This window comes from Ailuropoda melanoleuca, chromosome 4 (genome assembly GCF_002007445.2).
Source record: "Ailuropoda melanoleuca isolate Jingjing chromosome 4, ASM200744v2, whole genome shotgun sequence".
Lineage (NCBI taxonomy): Eukaryota > Metazoa > Chordata > Mammalia > Carnivora > Ursidae > Ailuropoda > Ailuropoda melanoleuca.
Window position 1 is genome coordinate 21,400,497 of NC_048221.1, and position 6,000 is coordinate 21,406,496.

At 47.5% G+C, this 6,000-nt stretch overlaps 1 protein-coding gene across 1 annotated transcript in view; it reads left to right on the forward strand.

The window, feature by feature from the left end:
• CACNA1D (calcium voltage-gated channel subunit alpha1 D) overlaps positions 1-6,000 on the forward strand; it is a 322,101-nt gene that overhangs the window by 70,540 nt on the left and 245,561 nt on the right.

The window sequence follows — 6,000 nt, forward strand, 5'->3', positions numbered from 1 at the left end:
ATTCGTTGAAGGAATTGAACTAGAATGCCTAGCACCTGCACTGGGAATATTTCTACTATGTTACATCAGAGTAATAGCAAGTAGAATGTGTCTTGTAGCTACTCAGGGACCGAATACTCTTTCCTTCTCTCTGTAGGAGTATTACTGATGCTGCAAGTAGCAGTCAACTTTCAGATAACACCAGTGCTCTATGTCCTAGCCTTTCCCAACCTGGTTGGCCAAAGTGTGGCATGCTAAGGCTTTGTGAAGATAATTACTCTTTCCTCCTGACAGAGGCATTGAGAATTTCTAGGCAACGGGAGCTGTTTCCCTAAGTAAAACCTGACAGTGTGAAGCCTTTAGGTCCTAGAAAGGACTGAAGAGATCCGCCCTCTGCCCGTGCTGCTCCCCTTCATCCCTCACTCATGCCCCTTTTCCCTCTGCTCCTGCCACAGTGGCTTCCTTGCTGCCCAGAATGCCAGGCCCCCTTTGGCCTCAGGCTTTGCCACTCCCCCCTTCCTTCTGCCTGAAATGTGCTTCCCCAGGTCGTTCACTCCTCCTCACCCGGGGCCTCTGCTCAGATGCCAACTTCTTGGAGAGGGCATCCCCGACCACTTCTAAAAGCACAGCATCTACACGCCCCATCCCCGCACCTCGCCGCCTCTGCCCGACAGCCCCTGACATGCCATGTCCTCCGCTCCCCTAGTGCCCGACCACACACCGGGACGTTCCTCTGGAGGACAGGGACTTTTCCACTGCTGTATCTTCAGTGCCTAGAACAGTGCCCACCACGTGGAGGCTGCTTGTTTGCTATTCACTGAGTGAAAGAAGCTGTCTGCCAGAGAGAGGTGGGCACAGAGGGCCTCTGGAGCAGGCTTGTGCCCCACCACCAGCCACCTGGCCCTTTCCCGAAAGCTCTGGCAGCATCTTGCTTGCCTCGGTAAGAAACCCTCACCATTGAGGTAGCTCTTTGCGTGCATCTTGCTTTCGTTACCTGCTAAGTAACTTGAGGCAAGAGTCTGAAATTTTTTCCCTTCCTTTAGGGCTGAGGACTGTGCCTTGCATGCTACTTTACTCGTGGCAGGCTCCCTGTTACCAGGATCCCAGTAGTGTTGTCTACCCCAGGGAGGACAGCGTTAAGTTAGGCAACACTGTAATTTCTTATGCAAACTTCTGGCTGAACTAGCATTTCCACTCTGAATTCCTGGATGTACTTTTCTCGAGCACTGTGTAAGAAAATCCCATTGACTGCAGTCTTGAGGAGAGAAGGGCTGGTCTGTCTGTTCACCATAGCATCTCCCGTGCCTGGCGCCGTGCCCGACACGTGGTACCCACGCTTGGTAAACGTGTACTACGGATGTGTTGCTGAAGTTAACTTTGGCTTATATGTAATTTATGATCAATGTCAAAACTTAGTCTTTAAAATCGCCAAAATTATTTGCACTCTCCCTACAGGACCTGTAGGGGACAACAGTTTCTCACCTGACTTCCTGTGGTGTGGGACGAGAGGGTCTAGACAGCCACGCACCCCATTCTCTAGTTGGGGTATTCCTAGATGTTTAGATGTTCAGAGTCTCTTCTGAGCAATTTGTTGTTTTTACTTTCTTTAATGGTGCCCTTGTGACCTTAAACATTTTCACCTACCTTCCCAAATAGAGCTGTATTCCTGCACTCTCCTCACCAGAGAGGTTGAGCCTCGAGTGTTTGATTAATGAGGAATGAGAACCTACAGTTCAGAATTAAAGAACTCAAGGGCAGACAGCACCCCACTGATAGCAAACTCTGTATTCCTAAAAAATAAAGGCCAATATCTGCAGTTCAGAGCACGTTCACCTCCTAGCAGCTGTGTGTGCCGAAGAGCAGCGGGCGGGCTGACCTCCACGCGGTCCCAGACGTGTCTTGTACCGTTCGCCTGGGGTGCAGCTGGGTGGAGCTTAGGCAGAAGCCAGTGCCAAAACTTCTGCCACTTTTGCCAGGCAGGGTTGTATCAGGAATTCCTAGAACACGAGGAGTTTTGGTTTATGGGTTTCTTTTTGACCGGAAGGAGCTTAGCCTGGGCAGAGCACTGGGCTAGGAGTCAGAGGACCCAGCCTTGCGGCCCCAGGAATTTCACCTGCCGAGCCTCCCTGTCCTCCCTGAACACGGGCAGAACCAACACGAGGTGGTGTTTACATAAAGGGAGAGGATGCAATTCTTTGTGGACACTGAAGTTGTGTGACAAGAAGGAGATGTTCTGTTGTGTACTTGCTTGGCAAGACCCCCGGACTTGAATAAATACAAGTATTTGATCTCCCCTGACCTGAACCCAGCAGCCAAGTCTCCATTTATGTTCACATTTTTTCTCTTTTTGTATCGAAGTGGAGTTGACACAGTGTTACGTTAGTTTCAAGTGTACAACGTGGCGATTCAACAACTCTGTACGTAAGGCTGTGCTCACCCCGAGTGTGGCTGCCGTCTGTCCCCACACAACACTATGCCACTACCCTTGACTATCTTCCCTGTGCCGTGCCTTGGTTCCTGTGATTTATTTGTTTCCTAACTGGAAACCTGGTTCCCAGACTCCCCTTCATTTCCCTCCCCTCTGGCAACCATCAGTTTGTTCTCTGTCTGGATGGGTCTGTTTCTGCTTTTTCTTTGTTTTTTAGATCCCATATGTAAGTGAAATCACGTGGCATTGGTCTTTCTCTGACTTATTTCACTTAAGGTAATATCCCCAAGGTCCGTCCAGTGTTTCACAGATGGTGAGAGCGTATCCTTGTTTAAGGTTGAGTAATATTCCTGTGTGTGTGTGTGTGTGTGTGTGTGTGTGTGTGTGTGTACAGACCACATCTTTATCTGTTCATCTCTTGATGGACACTTAGGTTGCTTCCATATCTTGGCTGTTTTTAACAATGCTGCAATAAACATAAGGGTGCATATATCTTGTTGAATGAGTGTTTTCATTTTTTTTGGGTAAATGCCCAGTAGTGGAGTTACTGGATCATATATGGCAATTCTATTTCTAAGTTTTTGAGAAACCTCCATACTGTTTCCACTGTTTCACACTTCTCTTCCTGCCAACAGTAACTGGTAGCCTTTAAAATGACCACTGACCTCAGGTGAGAGGTTAATGCCACGGGTATTGATAGTATGTCTAATCTAACCCATTGTCTCTTTCTCATTTCTTGATACCAATTCCATATTGCCTCATCTCGCCTTAAACCTCCAACACCTTCTTCCTCTCCCCCTAAACCTCCAATACCTCCTTTCTGTCCTCACTCCCCACTGATGGTCGCACTGCCCATTTTCCTGAGCACATTGAAGCCATCAGAACTTGTCTCCAAGCTCCCACTGCCACATGCCTCTGTCCGCCTGCATCTGTCTGCAGCTGCTGCTGCATGCCTATTTGATCTGGAAGGAACTGCCCATGCCCCTGGTCAAGGCCAGCCACACCCCTTGCCCTCTGGATTGCCCCTAGACCTTTGCCATCACTACATAAACATGCTACTTTTTCTCCACGGAGGTACAAACCCTTTGCTGGTCCCTCTTCAGCCCTCTGCTACCACACCAGTGTTCTCTCTTCCTCTATAACTAAGCTTTTCGGATGACTTTTCATACAGCCTGTTGCATACTTTCCCTTTCCTATTCCTTTCTGGACTACACTTTTGCTACCAGCACTCTGCAACCGCTCCCCTCAAGACCACTGTTGCTCTTTGTGTTGCTAAATCCAGCAGCAAGTTTTCAGCCCTTTCCATGCTCCATTCATTGGTCACGACTCACACCCTTCCTCCCTGCTGCGCTGCCTTCTCATGGCTTCCAGGATACCCCACTCTCTGGGTTTCTCCATGCCTCACCTGTTGCTCCTTCTCTGCTTTCCCGATTGCTCCTGGACCCCTTTGTGTGGGAGTGCTCCGGGGTGGAATGTGGTAGATGGACCTCTTGTTTCTGGCAGTCCTCCCTCCCTCCAGGATCTTACACAGTCTGTGGATTCAGGTATATCCAGAAGCTGATAGATCCTATGTCCCTCCAGCTCAGGCTGCTTCCTGCACTCCTGGCTTGTACACCTGCCTGCCCGAGGAGAGCCACGTCCTATCCTCCTTGCCCTGTGTTTTCTCCGAAACACTTGTCACCAACTTGGTGGCTGCCATCTTTGTGCCTTCCACTAGAACGGATGCTCCACAAGGGGGGGGGGGGTGTTTACTGCGGCACTCACAGCACCTAAGAGTGACTGTTAGGTCTCGATATTCAGTGCAGACTGATAAGTCACCGTTCTCATGTGTGGTCCCCACTCTCCCCACATCCAAGGGTGCTCTAGCTCTTCATCGATGGCTCTGGTCTTGGAAACCTCTTAATAAATCCATTTGGCAAAATGATATCATTGTTTCCATATAGCCGTCTTTAACTGAAATCAGACATTTCAGTATGCACTCTTTAAGTATATTCCTTACAATTGATTTAGGGAGGCCACTTGGAGTAGTAGAAAGATCTTTGACTTTAGAGCCAGATACTTCTGAGTTTAAATTCTTGTTCTGCCATTAAATAGCAGAGCCTTTGTCAAAACATAGCAACACCAGCCTTAGTTTTCTCATTTGCAAAGTCAAATGATACTTGTTTCATAAGGTTGTTGGAGGAATTGCTGACTGTATGGAATGCATCTAGCATAGTTTGCGTAACGATCGCCATTATGATTACTGTCCTTAGCTGTATAGATGATCTTTGGCATTACTTGCAATTCTAAAACTTTTGAAACAAAAATTTTCCTGTTTTTCTTTTTAAATGTTGATAGTTGGTCTTTGGTCAAAAACATAATTGCTTAATAAAACATTGTTTCTGTGGTAAAAATTAGATTTGATTTACATTGCTTCAACTTACAGAGTCTCTTTCAGGAATTTTTTCTGCTACAAAGTTCAAGGACTGCCTTTCAGTAAAATTTACTTAACCAGAGTGCTTAGGAATGGAATGTTCTGGAGGAATTGAATCTCCTAATTAACGAGAAAGGAACTCATTTTGTGGGGGAGGCTCTTCCTAAAATGCCTTTATATGTACACGGAGCATAATCCCAAGTGTGCAGCCAGTGCTCAATAAATACTTGGTTACTTAACTTAGAGACGTTACCTTAATTTCTAGATTGATTAGCCCTTGGCCAATAAGCTATAGGAAGTATAACTGTTGTTACTGAAATACAAACTTAACATCGGCTTAAAAATATCTTGAGGGCGATATTTGGCTTTGATCCCTAAATGTCAACAGTAGCCACTTTCAGGACAACTGTGGATTGATTGTATCTATTTGGATAAGGAGGATTGCAGGTGGCTTCTAGTTCAGAGGAAGCTGAGTAAATTGGAGGACGTGCACACCAACACACCTATCCGTGGGTGTACTCGTGCGCACACATGGACTCTCACACGTACCGTTAAATGCTAATTTGAGAACAAAATATCAAGTGCAAGATACAGTCCAGTGCGTATCACTGAGCAACGGGGCGGGGGGGGGTAAGTGTCAAATAAGCAGCTAGATCTAAGGACTGCAATTTCTAAGAAGGTGTGTTTAGCAAACGCTAAATGTGGTCAGGGGAGGCTTCCTGGGAAACGTGAGATCGGGGCTGGGCATTGAAGGTTGTGTCTCATGGTGTGGTGTATGAGGGCGGTACAGTGGGGGCCAAGTGGGTGGTTCTTGGGCGAGTCCACAGCCACCTCTGGGAGGACTGGGGCACGTCTGGGGAGCACCACACAGCTTCCCTGTGATGTGTAAGTCCGATCTTCATTTGCCACTGTAATTTCGGTCTATTGTGGACTTTGGGTCAAGATGGGGGTTCTTAAGTTGGCTGGAGAGGGGGCTTTAGGACCGAGTTTGTTGTGGGCAAGTGTTTAAACCATTCATATCTGAGTCTTGCTTTGGAGATGGGGCTTCTCGCTGGGGGTGTGGTGAATGATTCTGGGGAAGAAGGCAAAGGAGATTCAGGCTTTAGACGGAAAGAAAGGTGGGGAACCATTCACAAATACTTTCCCATCCACTGAAAACCAAGCACATGGTTTACGCCTC